The following is a 21,180-nucleotide window of genomic DNA, read 5'->3' on the forward strand; positions in this document are numbered from 1 at the left end:
GGGGGACTGAAAGACTGAGATTATTAGGTACATGAACTAATGCTAGAAAGACCGTGATGCCATAAAAAATGACATATATGAGTGAAGTCTAAGAAGGCATATTGTTTTGAGAGCATTCTGAAGTGGTTAGCAGAGACTTGGAGAACTGAAAATATGTAACACAGGACCATTAGTAAATTCAAGAGCAGTACAGCTACCTCTGAAATAGCTAGAGTACCAATTGGAAACTTCGGCCTGAGGGAACATAAGTAGAAACTAGCTGAAAGACAAGGCAAGAAAAAAGATAAAAGCCAAAGGGCAAGAGCTTTGGTCAGAATCGATAGGTTCTGAATTTACACTTCTGGCCGTAATGTAATAATGAGGGATCACATGTACATGTCCGTCTTACACAATAAGAAATGGTAAAATATATAAAGCAATTGCTTCCACATATTGGACAAGTAGCACAGGAAAATGACGCTTGAGGGAAGGGAAACCAAAAGGCCTATGGTTGCCCTAGCCTACTGGCTGGAGAGAGTATCCAGGCTGCAGTGCTCTATGCCTCCTGTCCCCTCTTTCGTTTGTTTCTGTCTTTTTTATATTTTTGTTTTTCATAATTGTCTCTTGCTATTTTTAAGTTTAGTAATCTTCTCTTTGTGGTATAGAGACTGCTGCTAATTCCATTCTGTTAATATTTTCATCAAATACAATGTATTGTCTATCTCTAGAAGTTTATATTTTTCATATCTATTTGTCGTGCTTAGGATTTCCTCTACTTTCTTGATATAAAGATTTTAATACATATTTGACATTCATGTGTATGAATTCTGCCATGTGTATTATTTCCAGGTCTTTAAATTTTTTTTCTCTGTATTATATGTCACAGTTTCCTTCTTTCTTGAATGCCTATAAGTTTTTATTGCATATCAAATTTATTATAGTCTTCCGGTCCTCTAGGACGCCGCAGGGCGGATACCGCGGCTCCATCCCCCGAGAGGGAAGCGACCGCAGGCATGGCCACGTTTGAACAGATGAGAGCGAACGTGGGCAAGTTGCTCAAGGGCATCCACGGGTCTGATGCCCTTGGTCGGAGGGAGAGCTCTGGTCGAGCGGGTGGAGGAGAGCCTTTCCGCAGACCGCGAGGGCTGGCCGGGCCCGGGCTTGCGCGGGGTGGTTTCCAGTCTTCTGGAGGAGCTGTGCAAGGGGAACAGCGTTGCAAGAGCCCCGAGGCGGGAGATTGCCTCGCCTGTCTCCCCTCCTTAATTGCCCTAAGGCCTCTCTCTCAGCCCCTCAGCCTTCCTCTCACCGTGACAGTGCCTCTTCATCTCTATCTTCCTTTCCCATATCATTCATTCAACACGTGCTCCCAGTCAGCGCCGGGCAACGTTGGGGACCAGAAGTGACCAAGACAGCCGCTGGCCATGCTTTCATGGAGTTCCCAGTTCAGAGTCATGACAAAACCGTCAATAGATAGTGATAGCTGAGAGCAGTCAGAGCTGCGATGGGGAAGCACAAGCAGATTGGTCAGAAAAAAAAAGAAAAAAAGAAAAAAAAATTTATTATAAATTTTATACTTTTAAGTGATGGAGTATTTAATGTTTTTTAAAACCAAGTTGGAGGATTTACAATAACTAATTTTAAGATGACATAAAAGTACAATACTCTATTAAGTATAGTGTTTGTATAAAAATAGACATAATAGGACAAAATCCTGAAATAGACCCATACACAGCTAATACAATGAGTTTTAACAAAGGTGGCAGAGACTAATTTTTATAAATGATGTTCAACAAAGATAATATTATAAGAAAGAAGAGGAAAATTGGATATTTAATGTAAAAATAGAACTCTTAACTTACATATTATGCAATAATCTGTTATCTATCACAGACTTAAAATAGGTCCTAAAGCTATTAAACTTCTCCAAGAAAAACATTTAAAAAGTCTTTATCATGCTCTAGCCGGCTTGGCTCAGTGGATAGAGCGTCAGCCTGCAGACTGAAGCGTCGTGAGTTTGATTCCAGTCAAGGCCACATGCCTGGGTTGTGGGCTCGATCCCCAGTAGGGGCATGCAGGGATGATAAATGATTCTCTCTCATCATTGATGTTTCTGTCTTTCTCTCCCTCTCCCTTCCTCTCTGAAATCAATAAAAATATATTTTTAAAAATAAAATAAAGTTTAATTATCTTAGGAAAAGATTTCTATAATACAGTAACACATACATAAAGCGCAAAAGAAAAATTGTATAAATCGGCCTTGATCAAAATTAAGAGTTCTGCTCTTCAAATGACAGCTTTAAGAAAAATAAAAGTTAAGACACCGAATTGGAGAAATGGCAGAACCTGACAAACACTACCTCAACCATGTGATAGAGCTTAATAGCATCAGTGAAGTTATATGGACAGCATGCATACCCTTGATATGATGTGATGAGAATGGCACTCTAGTGCAATGATCTTACACCCAAGAAAACATAGGTCCTGTCTAATCATGAGTAAAAGACCAGACAAACCCAAATTGAAAGACAGTCTACAAACTACCTGAACAGTATGCCTCAAAACTGTCGAGATCATTTTTTTTTAAATAAAGGAAAAAATGAGAAACTGTCAGAGAAGCCCAATGTATTCTGGATGGGATCCTGGAACAGAAGGAGGACATTAGGTAAAAACAAAGTAAGGAACTTAGAATAAAGTAGTTACTTTAGTGAATAGCAACATATCAATAGTATTTATTCTTTGTGGCAAGTATGCTATCATTATGTATTATATGAACACAAGGGAACCAGGGTGCAGGGTATACGGGACCCTCTCTACTATCATTTTAACATTTCCATGGAGAGAGGAGAGGATGAGGCAATGTGACCAGCGAGGCAGAGACTGAGGTAATGAGGCCTCTGGTCGAAGCACAGAAACTGAAAGTAACAAGGAACGAAGCATCACTAGCCTCCAGAGCAGCCATGGGCAAACTATGGCCCGCGGGCCGGAATAAAACTAAAAAAAAAAAAAAAAAAGACCGTACCCTTTTATGTAATGATGTTTACTTTGAATTTATATTAGTTCACACAAACACTCCATCCATGCTTTTGTTCCGGCCCTCCGGTCCAGTTTAAGAACCCATTGTGGCCCTCGAGTCAAAAAGTTTGCCCACCCCTGCTCTAGAGGGAGACCATCCCTGACCTTGATTTAGGTTCAGGGAAACTGATTTTGGACTTTGGTCTCCAGAACTATGAGAGAATATATTTTTTCTTTCTTATTTTAGGCCATCCAGTTTGTAATCATTTGTTGAAGTGGTCACAGGAAACTCATACAGCTATCTTATTCACTTTTAAGGATTCAAACACACTGTCTGTTCAGAAATCTTTTTGATGGTTTCTTATATTATTGTTGTGGATTTTAAAAATATAACTTTCCTACGTCTCACTTATGAATTTAAACTGAAATTCAGCTGCCAACTTGACATCTTTTCTTGGAAAATCTCAATATTTTCAAAGTTGAACATCATCTACCCCAAACCTGCTCCTCCCTCAGCTTTTCCATCTCAGATGATAGCAAATCCATCCTTCCAATTGCTTAATCCAGAGTTATTATTGGCATCCTAAACTCTTCTCACCACCAACACCCACTGTGTGGGGGAATCATGTTAGTTAGCTCTACCTTCAAAGTATATCCAGATTCTGGCCACTTTTTACCAAATCCACCACTACTACTAATTTGGTTCAAGACAGCATTATCTCTCACTAGGGTTAGTGAAATATCCTACAGCTCTCCTTTCTTCTATCCTTGCTCTTGTCACCCAGAAACAATCAGTTACACTTTTTTTGTAAGCTCCAATTTACTTATATTTAAAAATGCTCAAGAGACTTTAAAAAGTCCCAAAGGCCCAAAGGCATCCCAGTTTAATTTAGAATTATCCTGAGGTGGTGTCCCTTGGTTTCTCCTTTTGTGAGGCATCAAGTTGATCCTTGTTAATGAAACACCTGGATTATTCTAGTTGGATCATGGCGATTTCATGTGACCCCGGTATCTGTCATAAATGTCCATCAAGTTATAAACGATGAGAAACGTAATACCAGAAATAATCACAAGACATCTGCAGATTCTGCTTGAATATCCTCCCTGCATTATTTTTCGCAACCAATGATCAATTGGCATGATGAGTGTCACCTGCAAAGACTGATATTAAATGCAGCTCTTTCAGAACAGAACCCAGCAAACACCCTTCAAAATGAAACACTCGTTACACTTTTAATACCTGAATAAGGTGAAGTCACTCAGCTGCTTAAAATGTTTCACTCAGAGTAAAAGCAATGTATTCACAATGGTCTTCCCAGCAGGACCTACTTGATCTGGTTCTCCAACCTGTTTACAATGTCCTCTTTCCTGTTCTGTCCGTCACTCACTGTGTCTGTCATATGCTGGCCTCCAGGTGACCTCAAATCCGCCACCTTAAATCCTCTGCTCTAACTATTCTTTTTACCTGGAATGTTCTTTTTCTAGATAGATTTCCAAGTGATTACTCAAGTTGAAAATTCTCAACACAGCCTATTTCAGACCACTAATTCTCAGGTTACACTATTTAATAAAATAAAGCAAACACACCTATGGTTGTTATAGCCAATTCTCCTTGCCCTACTCTGATTTTCCTTTTTTTGTAATAAATTATTTTTATAAATTTATAATTTTACTTATTGCATTTGTTACTCATTGTCTCACTGATGTGGAAGGTGATTTCCTTAAAAACAACATTTTTTTGGGGGGGTCTCATTTTCACTGATTAATCCTAAGTGAACCTAACAGTGCCTTCTTCAGAATAGACACTCAAATACTGAGCAAATGATTAACAATAAATGAATTAATAAAGTTAAACCCAGATTTCTGAAATTAATCTCACTTGAATTAGAGTAACAAGACAAATACAGGATCTGACAATATTTTCTTGACCAAGAGGTTGTAAGAAATTAATTTTGCTATTGTTCTGGTTAATATATATATATATGCTATCTTATTACTTAACATGATGTCATTTGTATGAACATCACCTCATTTGTGTAGAAAGAAGAAAAAATTCACTACTATTTTGTTAAATCATTTGAAATCCAATTCTCTTCAAAGTTTTCTAAAATGTATCAAATTAGCAAAATGCTTAATTCTTTCAGGTCAAAGGACTGAAGCAGAAGCATGCTAAATAGTAGCCTGAACACCTGAAATAACCAATAAACTTCCAAAAAGTTTTCATTAACTGAAAGAAATAGCCTAAAATATTAGAAAATCTGCTGACCTTTTAAAAAATTACATGGCCACTTAGTCGATACAAATGCACTACTGAAATATAAATTCCCTCAGTGAGAACTATTAGAATTAAATAGTAAGTGTTATTATGACAGTGAGAAATTGATCTCAATGTTCTGACAAGTATATTAGGCACAAAGAAAGAAAGACAGCAGAACACAGTACAATTCACTTTAAAATTTTATACTAATTCAATATGAAACTGTTAGGTGTCTATACATATTGGTCTGCTTTTGAACTAAAATATATAAGTAAAAGTTGTGAGATTGAATGGCATGCTGTTTTCCACTGACTTTTCCTATTTTTGTTTTTATATGCAATTCTTAAAAATCCCTATCTAAGTCAAAGGACTCTGGAGGCATTATAATCTTTTCATAATTCAGGTTACTCTCACGGGAGATTCTTGGATACAAGTTTCCTCAATGTTTTGAACTAGAAATACAAAACATATTTGTGATTCTCTCTGTACTGCACAGTATCTACATGCAATTATACATGTAGTTGATACTTAATAAACATGTATTAAATAATGAATGAGTAATCATAGTTACATTGACATACGCCTGAATTTTTTAATAATACTTTGCATAAATTCTTAAAAATGAGATATTTTCAAATAGCTGGTTTTAAGTGCTTATGCTTTAAGGCAGCTCTATTTCAGTTACTATTCACATCAGTGCACTGATTAATCCCATTAATACTTCATCCATCCTTTTGCCCAAATTATATTTCTCTTTTATCAAACACACAAAGGCAATTATAGTAAATGATTCTATCCATTTATATCAGTGATTTTACATGCTGTGCAGCCTATATTGAATAAGGTACCATCTCAATATTAAATATATTTTTTTTTATTGATTTCAGAATGGAAGGGAGAAGGAGAGAGATTGAAACATCAATGATGAGAGAGAATCATTGATAGGCTGCCTCCTGCATGCCCCCTACTGGGGATCAAGCCCACAACCCCAGCATGCGCCCTTGACCAGAATTGAACCTGCGACCCTTCAGTCTGCAGGTCGATGCTCTATCCCAGCCGTGGGCAAACTACGGCCCGCGGGCCAGATCCGGCCCTTTGAAATGAATAAAACTAAAAAATAAAAAAAAAAGACCATACCCTTTTATGTAATGATGTTTACTTTGAATTTATATTAGTTCACACAAACACTCCATCCATGCTTTTGTTCCGGCCCTCCGGTCCAGTTTAAGAACCCATTGTGGCCCTCAAGTCAAAAAGTTTGCCCACCCCTGCTCTATCCACTGAGCCAAACCAACCAGGGCTCAATATTAAATATTTCAATAAATTTTAGAAAAATATACTTACTGTAACTTAAAGTAGTAGTCTCTATATTTAATCATGTATTCCTCAATTCAGGATCTTTTTCATAAGAAAGAGAGTAAGAAAATGATAAACATAGCTCAGTATACTGAGTTATAGTGAATACTATCCATCAAAATGTCACATTCTTTTTGGAACCTCAGAAAAACTCCTTATGTGGAAATCATGTCATTGCATACGAAATAAATTCCATTTACATAAATTCTGCTATTTATATAAGAAGGGGAAAAGAAGCAGAGACAGACAGACACACAAAGAAGATGCCCCTATGAAGATGGAGGCAGAGTTTGGAGTGATGCAGCTATAAGCCAAGGAAGAGCAAGAATTGCCTACAACCATGAGAATCTAGGACAAGGCAAAGCCCTTCCTCCAAAGTCTCAGAAAGAGCATTGCCCTGCCAGCACTTTAATTTGAATGTCCAGCCTCAGGAGCCAAGAGAGCATAAATTTCTGTTCTTCTAAGCCACACAGTTCATGGTACCTTGTTACAGCAGCCACAGGAAATGATTGAACTTAGTTTTTGCATAATCAATTTATGTGCAATATGAAAATATGTAACTTATAGGTCCTCTCACCCCTCTCTCAACCCCCACATTACTAAACTACTGAGTTAGGAACTAGATGTTTTTAAAGATTTCTAAAAATTGATATTTAGAGAGAGAGGAAGGATTAGGGAGAGAGAGAGGAACATCAATGTGAGAGCAACACATTAATTGGCTGCGATCAAGCCCACAAGGCAGGCATGTGCCCTGAATGGGAATGGAACTGGCAATACTGCAGTGCACGGGGCGATACCCAACCAATTGAGCCATAAAAGCCTGACAGAAATTGGATGTTTTAATGCCTTCTATTTCAAGGAAGATAGCATACCTTTTGGATATGAATGTGACTATATTTCAGTGATAATGTCTATTCACTTCAAGACTGAGACACTAAGGAAATGGATTTTATTTCAAAGCTAGATCTATAAATATTTGAATCTAAATGCTTTCATGTATATTCATACATATGTGGAAATAATTCAAATTCAAATAGAAAACCAAAGTATTTGAAAACTAATCCCTTACTTTTGAGGATTTGTTACTCATAGGGATAGAGCCTCTCTGAAATTAATTCACTGACAATAAAGTGGCTAAAAAATGAAAAAACCCTGATTATAGATTTAGGGTTTTAATGCAATATTTTGCACAACAGATTGGTTCTCATATTAAAAAAATAAACACATCTGTACACTGTTTTTCATACTTTTCAAATATTAATTATTTCACCTCTCCCCCATATTATGCATCCTCCCCACATGTGTCTCCTTCCAGACCCTCAAAAACTACATTTTCAGCCTGGAAAACTAGCTTTAAAAAGGATGAGTAAAATATGTTGCCAGACATTATCTTGGCCATGAAAATGTCTTCTCTATACAGTCACCCCATGAGAAATAGTAGAAGGAAAATTAATTCTACTCTAATCTAATAAAAAAGTGGATTTATGTTTGTTGTTTTTGAGAAGCATTGGGCAGAAGAGTTTGTTCTCTGCTCTAAGCAGATCAGAATTATTGATTTCTCATCACTCAAACCAAAAGAGCACCCAGCTGAAGAATGTATATGCCATAGAGGAGAAACTGGATGATTACATCTATAACTACTGTTTGCATTGTTTTATTAACTGGTGATTACTAATTTTCTACAAAGTTACCTCTAATTATACAGGAAATAGTAGTGTGTTTTGTTCTTCCTCATCCAACAACTAGATATTTTGAATTGCTCTATGATTTGTACACTAAACGACATTTGTGTGTACATGTGTGTATTTTAATCCCATCAGATTGCTTCTCTGTAAATTGGACAAAAGAAGTGGAGAACCTGAGAAAGTGAATTGGTTGAGAGCCACGGGCACTAACGCCTGGTGTGCTTAAAGAAGAAAGGCACCCAGGTTGTCTTCCTATAGTCATTTTCTTTGTTATTTTTCACCAGTGAATAGCATTCATTTAATATTCCAAAATGGTTTTTAAAACGTTCAACACTCTAACCTTTCTGCTAAGGGCCATTTGGATATTTATAACATCATTTCTCTGGCCATACAAAATTATGGCTGTAGTTGGTCAAAATTTAATTAACTCACCCCTAATGCCTTGTAGGGCCAGACCAAATGATTTTGTGGGCCTTATATGGCCTGCAGACTGGATGTTCCCCACCACTCCATCAGTTGTGAAGCAATTTTACAGCAGATATCAAGGTGTACTAGTATTTGTCCATATCTTTGGTTGTCCGCATTTGGCAGAAAGACTTGTAGGCAAGTAATGAAGAATTCATTGTAACATAGTCCATGCTTGCCTAGTTTTCCTGTAATTGTTTATGACTTTCTCTCTTCTGGTAGCTCTTTAAGAAGTAACCGTGAAATTAGACTAATGCTGAGTACAAGTCCTTCCCTCGGGATACCTTCTAAAGCCAGAACTAGAATGATTGGACTAAAATAAGATTATGTTTTAGTTACAAATTTGTAATTATATATAAGTTAAATAAAATAATATAGGCGAAAGTGCCGTGTGTATTATAAAGTGCTATTTAAAAAGCCAGTTGTAATAAGGATTGCAAATACTTACAACATATATTAAGCCTAGACATTAAGAAAGACAGAGCCCGAGACAGGTTGCTTTATCAATAATTTTCAGTATTCTGATATTTACAACCATTAATTAATGAGTGAAATGATATATTTTATGATTGTCAAGATAATAAAAGACTGGTCAACTGAAATATGTATGGGCTTTTCTGAGCTTGATTTTAGTTGATGAAAAGCATTTGATTGCATATACTCATTATAAAGCAATCTAGAAGCAATTTTTTTCTGCAGAAATGTTTTTGTTTGGGTTTTGAATTTTGAACAACTGTCTTTCTTGGGCAACAGAACTTTAGTTTTTAAAGATTAAGAAAGCTTAGAGAGGAAATTTTGAAAGTGTTGCATGTAGTATTCTGTACTTTCAAACTCTTTTGCTATTTGTCACATATTTTCCTTAAGTGTGCTTTTTTTTTAATGCTGGAAGTGTAGAATAAATATCATAGATTGCAGTTTTTATCTAGTGAAAAATCACATTTCTCCTAATATAGTTGTCTCTATATGGTATATGTGTACATCAGCCTAGGAGCTTTCAAAATCATTGACTTACTGTCAATAAATATAAGTATAATAGAGGCCCGGTGCACAAATTTGTGCACAGATGAGGTCCGGCCGGCTCTCCTCGCAATGGGGCCCAATTGGGCCTGGCTTGTGGGGAAGGGGCTGTGGGTGGTTGGCCAGTCAGCCCTGCCCCTGATTGGGGTGGGGGAACCAATTAGGGGTGGGGCTGGCCAGAGGGAGGGGCCATGGGCAGTTGGCCAGCCGGCCCCACCCCCGATCCGGCCAGGGCCAGCCAGGGGGAAGGGGCTGCACCCCTATCGAGCTGGTTGGCCAGCCACAGTGCGTGTCATAGCAACCATTCGTTCCAGTTGTTCCAGCGGTCCAGTCACTTGGCTTTTATATATATAGCTAGCTAACCATTTCTAGCTGTCCATAACTTTAAAATATAAAAGGATAGTATATTATTTTAAATATATTTTTATTGATTTCCAAAAGGAAAGGAGGAGAGAGAGATATAATAACATGAATGATGGGAGAGAATCATTGATTGACTGCCTCCTGCAAACCCCACACTGGGGATCGAGCCTGCAACCTGGTCATGCACCCTAACTGGGAATCAAATTGTGACCTCCTTTTCATAGGTCAGTGCTCAACTACTGAGCCATGCCGCTGGGCAGATAGTATATTATTGAAATATCTATCCATGTTATATTTGGAGGCCCAAAACACATTATTTACATATCCATGTGATTTTTTAAAATTTAAATATACTCTAACCAGCTGTAGTCAGCACTTGATTATCCATGAGAAGTTGGAATATTCCATTGTAAGTAAGGAATCACCAATGGATGTTATAGAAGATAAAGCCCATATGTTAACATTTTAGTCATTGAGGAAGATTTGATTCCTGTCCCTGGAAAAGATAACACATATAGCTCTGTTAACTGTACAATAACATTTCTTTCCATTAAACAGTTCCCCTTCTGCCTCAGACAGCCTCTGAGTTAACTCTTCTAGAATACTTGTCATGTTTATTTAGACATGATCAAACTCAATAGTTCATTGTTTGGCAATGATAAGCACATAGCAAGCAATTATTATAAAGTGAGAACTTCCAGGAGATAGCTTTACAATTTTGAGAGAAAAATACTCATGTAAATTTTATTTCTAAAAAAGGTGCTGTAAGTGCATATTATATGTTTACTTCAATAACATAGAATTTAGGACTTAATGAGTACTTGATTAGATTCACCTTGCATTGAAGGCTTATTTGATGAAAAGCTTTGTGTTATAAACTTTTATAATTTACACACTAAAAGAGATTTTATTATTTGCCAATAAGTTGGGATTCTTCCAGGGAAAAGTATTGTCTACAACAAGCCTACTTTTGTATATTAGGCCCCAGCCATTAATCTCCAATGAAAACAACTTTAGCAGTTCTCATTAGATTTCTTCCTTATCCAGTGGCCATGGTGATTTGTAAAGGTTAAATTGAGTCACAAGCCCTAGCCCACAGAGTTTCATCAAATTCTGCTTCTTTACTGTCATAACTGTGCTTTCCCCAACTAATTAGGTCTCTGTTGTGCTTCCTATTTTAATTTGTAGATAATATCCAGCCTTGCCTTGGCAAGTTTTCCCTATTTCCCATGATCAGTGCCTTCTTCTCTCTCTATGGCTAGAGTTATGTTACCTGTACTAGCTGCCCCAGGCTCCTCCCTGGTTCACTGACCTCCTGATGTCAATTCTATGTCTAGTCATGGAATTACTATATATTTTTATACCTGAACTTACTATATTTTTTAAACATAAGTGCTTACCTGTCTATTTGAACTTGCTGTCCACTGGGCCAATGACATGTCCACCCAATGTCTATTTATCAGGGAATGTCCAACATAGGGCTGCCATATGATCTGCAAGATCATAAATGAGAGGCTATTCCTAGGACTGACATAGATAACTGCAGCTTTAAATGCATTTGTTATTAAAGTGTTGATAATACACCAACTCTACATACCATATAAAAATTTTGTCAGGGGAACAACTTTTTAATAATATCGTGTTCCCAGAAGGGAAAGAGAGAAACATCAACGTGAGAGAGAAACTGTTGCCTCCTACACATGCCCTGACCGTGGATTAAACCGCAACCTAGGTAACTGAACAACCTGTCTGCAGCTACATTGTTAAGTATCTTAATCACACATTGACAATAAGCAATAGGGAATTATATAAATTTTTAAATATGAATAATATGGCAAACTTTATAATTTAGGAAGTTTTCATGAAGAAGGGAATGGAAATGGAGGAGTAGAGTAGGAAAAACTTGGAAAAGGTCCTGCAAAAACATATGGAGACAAAGATAGATTCCAATTCTATGGACAAGATCAACACAGAGGGCTTAACAGAGAACCTCAGGCTAAGGGATGACTACACCACTGGATCCCAGATTTGAGAGAGGAACTTGTTTTGAACTTCCTAAATATGTTTCCGGGACTATGATATTCCCTTTCCTTATTAAAGTTAGTTTACAAAGAGGCCTATGGCAGCACCTGCAGGAGGGAGGAAACAGGGGCACAGTTCTAACAGGAGAGGACTGTTAAGGGCAAAGAAACTAGGCCTATCCTGATAAACTTTGCCATTACATACAGGAGGATATTAAAGAAGGAGCAGGTGCAAGAGTGAGGGATGACAGCAGGTTATCATACAGATGGTTGGGGATTGTGTAGACTTTCAAATATTGTGTGGCTTTCAAGTAAAGGTCTAGGTGAAAATGGATACCTTAAATATGAAACCCTGGGGAAAATTGTCGATTAGCAGTAAATAAGAGGAGAATTTAAAGAAGAGAAAGGGAGCATTATCTCATGATTTGGAAAGGTTAAATAAGATGAATGCTTAAAATATGCCACTGATAATGGCAATTAGGAGGTCATTGGTTATCTTAACAAATGTTGTTTCAATGATGTGATGGGGTAGATAGTAGATTGCATTGAGTAATGGGGAGTGAACTAAATGTAGTTGACTCACTCCGTAGTTTGGCAGTGAATGCACAGAGAATAGTTTTATATCTAGTTGCTGAAAGAAGGAAAATTTACAGATTTTTTTAAAATTTTCTTTTAGGCTTGGGAAGCTCAACAAATGCAATATTCTAATTTTGTTTAAAAATTAAAAGGCAGCCCAGTTCCATATATCAAAAGGTTGAAAGTTGCCACTCTATCCTAACAACAAATAAAAATCTGAATAGACTAAAATATCAACAATTCTTCTGGCATCGGTAAGACAGCCGAGGACACTGGGCAAACTGCTGTGACTGGAGAGACAGAGGCAAACACAGGGAAGAGGAAAATAGCAGTGGAGACCGGTGCTGGAGTAAGAAAATCTGACCTGTAATTTACAAATTGCTGGAGGCTCAGGGTCCACAACTCTGGGAGTTAAAGACTCCAGGTGACCCAGTCATAGGGGGCCCCACAATATTAGGAGATTTACCTCCAGCAGCTCAACCATCTTCTCACGGTAGATATCAGAGAAAAATCTTCTTGTGCTTCTGGCGGGAGAACCGAAAAAGCATCTTTAAATATCCCATAGCACCATTCTTCTTAACAAGGCCTATTCTCAGGACAAGGTAGTGACTCGGAGCCTAATATGCTGGGGCATTACCAAAACTAAGTGAACAGAGGGAGGGGAAGTTCAGCTTCAGCCAGCTCTACCTTGTCCCTCAGAAAAATCTAAGAAGCACCTGTGAAATTTACAAGTCACCGACCTAGGCCAGCTGAAAGACAGACTATATCATAGCACTAAAGAATACTTTACTTCCCCTCACATCTTACTACCATATTAGTAAAGCCTATCGAAAGCATGTCTGACTATCAAGAGATACGAAAAGGCAAAAAACACAATTTCAAAACAAAGAGTGAGCATCAGAACCAGACAAGGCAGGGGTTTGGGAACTATCATCCCAGGAACTTTAAACGATTGTAATTAGTATGCGAAGGGCTCTCATAGGTAAAATAGACATCATGTAAGCGCAGATGGACAATGTCAGCAAAGAGATAGAAATCCTAAGAAAGAAGCACAAAGAAGTGCTAGAGATTAAAAACAGCAACACTGTAATAAAAATTTAAAATGCCTTTGGTGAACTTATTAGTAGACTGGACATACCTGAGGAAAGAACCTCCGAGCCAGGTATCATTTCATCAGAATCCTTAAAACCAAAGAGCAAAGAGAACAAAGACTGAACACAAGAGAACAGAATATCCAAGGACCAGGAGACAACTATATGTGTAACATACATGTAATTGGAATTCCAGGAGGATATGAAAGAGAGAAAGAATTAGAAGAAATATTTGAAGAAATAATGACTGAAAATTTCCTCCAAATTAGTGTCAGACACTAAACCACAGACCTAGGAAGATCAGAGATAATTACGAAAACGCTATACTTAGGCATCTCATCTTCAAACTATAGAAAACCAAATACAAAGGAAAAATCCTGAAGAAAGCTTTCCTATCAAGGGAATAAAAGGTTTCCTTACCTCTAGAGGAGCAAAAATACAAATTACATATGATTTCTCCTCAGAAAGTGTTCTTATCTACTACAATGATTTTCATTTTATCTATAAGCTGATTAAACCCAATTTTGAATTCCTTGTAAAAATCTCTCAAGTCCAAAATCATAAATTCTTCTGTTTTCTTTTTAACTTCATGGGAAAAAAAAACAAAACAAAACACTGATATTTCAAATTCAAAGTCACTGAAATTGAGCCTTTCAAAAAAATAAAAAAATCCTTGTCTCTGCACATTGTGCGGGCCAAGATCCAGGGTTCATTCTTATGATATCTTTCTCACTCTTTTGTATGTTCAAACAATTTCCGGGTTTTGTCTATATTACCTATTTTTTATTTAAAAATTTTAGTAGTCACATTAAAAAGTAAAAAGAAACAGTTGAAATATCTTTTAATATATCCAACTAACATACTCTAAATATTTCAATATGTGATCCATATTAACTACTAGAGGCCCGGTGCACAAAAATTTGTGCACTCGGGGGGGGTGGGGGGGGTCCCTCAGCCTGGCCTGTGCCCTCTCACAGTCTGGGACCCCTCGGGAGATAATGCCCTGCTGGCTTAGGCCTGCTCCCAGGTGGCAGAGGGCAGGCCCATTCCCTAGGTGAAGCCCCTGGTCGGGCTCAGAGCAGGGCCAATTGGGGAGTTGGGGCGCCGCCCGCTGTCACGCACAGAGCAGGGTCGATCAGGGGGTTGGGGAGCTCCCCCCTGTCACACACAGAGCAGGGTTGATCAGGGGGTTGGGAGATCCCCCCTGTCACGCACAGAGCAGGGTTGATCAGGGGGTTGGGAGCTCCCCCCTGTCATGCACAGAGCAGGGCCCATCAGGGGGTTGAGGAACTCCCACCTGTCACTCACAGAGTAGGGCCAATAGGGGAGTTGGGCCACCGCCCCCTGTCACACACAGAGCAGGGCGGATCAGGGGGTTGGGGCGCCACCACTCTCACACTCAGGGGAGGGCCGATGGGGAGGTTATGGCTCTACCCCATCACACACAGAGCAGGGCCCATTGGGGGGTGGGTGGGTTGGGGCGCCACACCCTGTCACACATAGAGCCACAGGGCGATCAGCGGGTTCGGGAGCTCCCCCCTATCAGGCACAGAGCAGGGCTGATCAGGGGGTTGGGGCGCCTTCCCCTGTCACGAACAGAGCAGGGCGGATAGGGAGGTTGTGGCCCCGCCCCCTGTCACACACAGAGCCACAGAGTGATCAGGGGGTTTGGGCGCTGCTCCCTGTCACGCTGACCCCAGTGCTTGGAGGCATATTACCCTTTTACTATATATAGAGGCCTGGTGCACGTGTGGGGCTGGCTGGTTTGCCCTGAAGGGTGTCCTGGACCAGGGTGGGGGTCCCCACTGGGGTGCCTGGCCAGCCTGGATGAGGGGATGATGGCTGTTTGCAGCTGGTCACACACCCTTCAGGGTGGGGGTCCCCACTGGGGTGCCTGGCCAGCCTGGGTGAGGGGCTGAGGGCTGTTTTCAGGCTCGTGGGTGACTGAAGCTCCCAACTGCTCCTTTTTTTCTTTTTTTTTTTTATTCTGGGCCAGCTTTAGCTCTGGCTCCAGCTCTGAGGCCTCTGCTGGGTTCTTTAATCAAGACACTGTATCAACTCCAGCTCTGAGATCCAGGCTCACTGAAAGCTGGTTTCTGGGGTTTTGTTTAGCTTCTATATTTGTTACAATGTTTCAGACTGCAGGCTCAGAGGCCGGCAAGGCAGGCGGGAACGTTGGAGTCCTCTGTCACTGAAGTAAGCAAGCCTCATGTTAGTTTCAAGCTGCCTGACTGCCAGCCGCCATCTTGGCTGGCAGTTAATTTGCATATCTCACTGATTAGCCAATGGGAAGGGTAGCGGTCGTATGCCAATTACCATGTTTCTCTTTTATTAGATAGGATTATTGAGATATTTTCTATTTTCTCATACCAAATCTTTGAAATCAGTGCATAAATTACACTTACAGTAATCTTAATTTCGACTAGCCACACTTAAAATGTTCAAATAACCACATATGAATGGTAGCCAACATTTTGGATAGGACAGATCTAGATCTTGTATTACTTGAAGACATGTTTTTCTCTTGATTCCCATTAATGGTATCTTTGAACCCTATAAAAGTTTCTCTGGATTACTGCATAAGTATTTTAGCTTCTAGACTAGACTAAAAGAATATTTTTACCATATTGTAGCCAGATTGGATTTTTTTAAAAACAAAGTATTTATAGTAATTTCTCATCTTTAAAAGTCTTGAATAGTTCTATGTCTCTAGCAGTAGAAGTACTTAAAATGAGGATAATACCCTTCATGATCATATCCAGATTTGCCTCTCTCACCCAAAATATTGGCACTTTCCCAATGCCTTTAAATTATTGTTCCATAGATGCAGTATTTTTTTATGGATTTTAATAACTTCCACTTGAAATGCTATTCCTCCTCCGTCATCACATACTGATCCTTCATGTTTAGGGCAAATGCAACTCCTTCAAGAAAACTTTTGCATTCCTTATAGATTGAAGAGTTCCTATCTTGCACTTCTTTCTTTCTTTTTTAAAATGTACTAGTAAATGTTTAATGGCATCGAAGTAAAATTAACAATTAAAAGAAACAAAAATTATTTTAATTAACATTTACCCTAGAAGCTACTAGGAAACAAATCTAGGGATGTAATTCAAATATAGAATGAAGCTGTATAAATACATTTACTAGGGCTCAAGATGTCCAGATAGACCTGGAATATGACATGTATTCAATATGTGTTACTTAGCTAATATGTGAAAAATATCTTTCAAAAATCCTACCCAAATTATTTTAATCGTTTTTAGGTGAGATAATAGCCTTCCATCTTGCATTTATTTCTAACCTAAAACTATTACGGTATACGGAGTTTTAATAGCATATTTACTTAATCACTTCCTCCTTAGTATGTATGCTTCAGGAGGGGAGGGATATTTTCTTGTTCATCACTGAAACGTTCATATGTGGCAATGAATTACTGGCAGAAAGAAGAGAAAACAGTCTTTAAAATTTGGATGATAAAATGAGTTATCAAAAAATATGTCAAGTGATGACACTAAAATTTAAGATGCAGATTGAATCAGTTACTACCTTACCTTCAGATTTTACTAAAATGCTTATGAAGTATTGATGCAGTTTTAAAACTCCTAATTAAAACCCCTTTTTGATACCCAATGACACAATCAAATGATGAGAAAAACTGGGAAATATTAGGTAAAGAAAAAATATGTACAATAGGTATGTATATACATATATATATATATTTACATATATATATATATATATATATGTACATGATGTTGCTCAATCTATATAAGGTATATTGCAAATGAGACCATTGCATTATATTTTTAAAATAATAAGAGTAAAATAACTGGGGTTCACTCACAAAACATTACAAGCATAAAAAGAAAAATAGAATATACCATAAGCTCAAAACATTTTCCAGATTGAGAAGGCACATGTTAGAGGCAGGCTCAAGGGTTCACATTAAATATATAATGTTCTTCCTTTTCTTAATTTTGATTATTGTACTTCTCAGTTATAGAATTTCTCTTTGGTTCTTGTACTTTCCAATTATCTGTTGAAAATCTCAATGTTACTCATATTTTATTGTGTGTATTAAACATGATTACTTTAATGTCTTTTTCTGACAACTCCATTATCTGGATCCCCTGTGGTTCTGTTTCAATTATCTATTGTTGTTATGGTTTAGAATCCCATTGTCTTGTTTCCTGATATGTCTGGTTAGTTTTGATTGAGTGGTGGATATTGTGTATAAAAGTTGTAGAAATAATTTCTGGCCCGGACAATGTTATTTTCATCCACAGAGAATTTGCTTTGCATTTTCCAAGTGCCTGGGGAGAATCATTCTGAGAGAATTACTATCCAATTCAGAACTGAGATGAAGTAATGCTGAGCTTGAGTCTCTGTTAGATCATTTCTACTTCTGCTTCCCCCTTATTCCTAGAGAATAATTCTGTCTCAGTTCACAGAAAGCATGTTCATTAGCCAAACCACTTGGCCGCTCCTTGACTTTAACATCTAACCCCTCAAATATGAAGTTGTCAAAATTGTTCCCCAACTTTTTAGATTATCAGTCCCCTTCAAAATAGACAAGTATCTCCAGAGTAAAAGCAGACCCAAGTGCTGCTCATGTCCCTGAGTCACTAGCCTCTCCAAAATATTGATCAAGTATTTCTTCACTTTCTTGGTATTTTTCTATGCCTTCATGTAGATGTCTATAACAATATCACTCTAAGTCTAGGTCTAGATCTGTATTTATCCCACTTCTTAAAAATTTGCCTTTATTGTTGAAAGTATTACAGATGTCCCCTTTGTTTGTTTTTCCCATTGACCCTCTCCACCCCACACCCGCCCCTCCCAGGCTTTCGCCACACTATTGTGTGTGTCCACGGGCTATGCATACTAATATATGCATATAAGTTCCTCCATTAGTCACCCCCCACCCAAACACCCACTCCTGCCTTCCCTCTATGCATGCTGTTACTTTCCAAATAAAACAGCAATTAACTATTCATATGAACAGCCATGAAGGCTCACAAAAAGCCACAGAAACCATAATTGCACTGAAATTTGTCAGTGTGTTCCATGCTTCAATGTCTCTGGATCTGTTTTGTTCATCCGCGTCCACATATGAGTGAGATCATGTGACATTTATCTTTCTCTGACTAGCTTATTTCACTTAGCATAATATTAGCATAATAATTTCCAGGTTCATCCATGCTGTTGCAAATGGTAAGAGTTCTTTCTTTTTTACAGTTGCGTAGTATTCCATTGTATATATGTACCACAGCTTTTTTGTTTTGTTAATCCTCACCTGAGGATATTTTTCCATTGATTTTTAGAGAGAGTGGAAAGGAGAAGGAGAGACAGAGAGAAACATTGATGTGAGGATTGACTGGTTGCCTCCTGCATGTGCCTTGACCGGGACTGGGGATCGAGCTACAACCTGTACATGCCCTTGACCAGAAACAAAGTCAGGACCCTTAAAGCCAAGGGCTGATGCCCTATTATCCACTGAGCCAAACCAGCTAGAGCTACTACAGCTTCTTTATCCACTCCTCTGCTCATGGGCATCCGGGCTGTTTCCAAAGCTGAGCTATACCACTTTTCATTGGCCCTTAGCCAGAGGATTAGTCTGGTTAGCACAGTTCACCATTCCTGGAAGCAGAAATCCCTGACCTCATCTTAAACAAAAATTTATCCTTGGGAATCCTATAAGAATGGAGTTGACTCTGATTTCTTTGAGCATCTTTACATTTGCTTTTATCAGTTGCTTCTTGGCTTGGGACATATTTTAATCTTAATTTCTTAGCTTGTTGCTTTCTGGCCTACACAGTATAATTTTAAAATCAGAACATATTTCAATTTTAGGCCCTTAGTTACAATTTAATAGGTAATATATTTCCTCTGACCTGGAGCTTAGAGAGATGTAGGGAAAACCTTTGCTCTGCTGGAAGCTATAGATTAATTTCTAGTGTTTCAGTGTTTTGGTTCCTTCTTATTACCTTCTATACATTCAAACAAGGTCTTGTCCTGTCTCTATTGGATGGTTAAAAACAAAGCCCCTTGGTTATCAAACTGCAAATACTCTAGATTGGCCTATGAGAAATTTCAGACTTGCAACCTCTGTGATTTTAATTCCACCTTTCCTTTTTATTTATTTATTTTCTTAATACAAGGCTTTTATTGTACATCTTTATAGTTTCACAAACAAGTGTGACAAATCATTCAGCATCTTGGTGTTCCTATAGCTGGGCAGCTTAGATCTTATCCATCAGCCTGCTGAACTGTTCCTTTTTCAGAGACATAGATACCATCTACAAATTTTCTGATATCCTTGTTTTTAACTGTTGTGGCTTGCTGAATCAACGCAGCTGAATTTGATACAAGTTCAATGTCATTTCCTTCAAGAATCAACTCATCTTTCTGGGCTTGAGATACTGCACAAGCAACGCCTGACCTCATCCGAACTCTGCGGGTGTATTTTTCGCCCAAGAAATTTCTAATTTCAACAAGAGAACCATTCTCCTGAATAACGATGTTGATGGGGAAGTGACCATACACAGACCTCATCTTGTAACGGAAGCCCAGCGTAACACCCTTGATCCTGTTCTGCACATGACTGCAGATAGTGCGAACTGTGGCCAGTTCCTTTCTATCCCCCCCGCACCCCCCCCACCACCACTCCCTTTGTCAACCCGGAGCCTCTTCTTTTTCTTTCCAATGAGAATGAACTCTACATTGTTGTGGTTGAAGCCCCTCCGCAGGGTGCCTCTTGGGGCCCTTCACAATAACTGTGTGTCCCTTCAGCTGACAGGGGTCCTCAAACTATGGCCCGCGGGCCACATGCAAATACAAATATTGTATTTATTCTCGTTTTGTTTTTTTACTTCAAAATAAGATATGTGCAGTGTGCATAGGAATTTGTTCATAGTTTTTTCTTAAACTATAGTCCGGCCCTCCAACGGTCTGAGGGACAGTGAACTGCCCCCCTGTTTAAAAAGTTTGAGGACCCCTGCTTCAGCATTACGCCTACATTTCCTGGGATGTCCACAGTCTGATTGCTGAGAAAGGTCTTCACCCTTGAAGTAGATGCGGCAAAGAGGAAGCCTCCATCTTTACTTTTGACTCTCAGAGTTTTCCTGAGTTTCCTGAATACCCAAGTAATCCTTTAAGATGCTGTTTTGGTAAATGTTTTTCAGAATTCATACATATTTTGTAATGGCAGCTTCCCCCCCCTCCCCAGATTAATCTGTCTGATATATTGCTACTAGAATTACAAGTCTAATAAAAATTTCTATGCATGCTATTACTTTCTGAATAAAACAGCAATTAACTATTCATATGAACAGCCATGAAGACTCGCAAAAAGT

General features: G+C 38.5%; 1 pseudogene across 1 annotated transcript in view; it reads right to left on the reverse strand.

The window, feature by feature from the left end:
- Positions 1–20,074: 20,074 nt before the first annotated feature.
- LOC308521609 (large ribosomal subunit protein uL6-like) overlaps positions 20,075–21,180 on the reverse strand; it is a 37,015-nt pseudogene continuing 35,909 nt past the window's right edge. Inside the window, exons 2-3 of the transcript in view lie at positions 20,838–20,958; positions 20,075–20,635 (exon numbers count right to left, since the gene is read on the reverse strand). The product of the transcript in view is annotated as a large ribosomal subunit protein uL6-like (transcript). The remainder of the gene's footprint in view (positions 20,636–20,837; positions 20,959–21,180) is intronic.

Source organism: Myotis nattereri, assembly GCF_964212035.1.
Source record: "Myotis nattereri genome assembly, chromosome: 6".
Classification (NCBI taxonomy): Eukaryota; Metazoa; Chordata; class Mammalia; order Chiroptera; family Vespertilionidae; genus Myotis; species Myotis nattereri.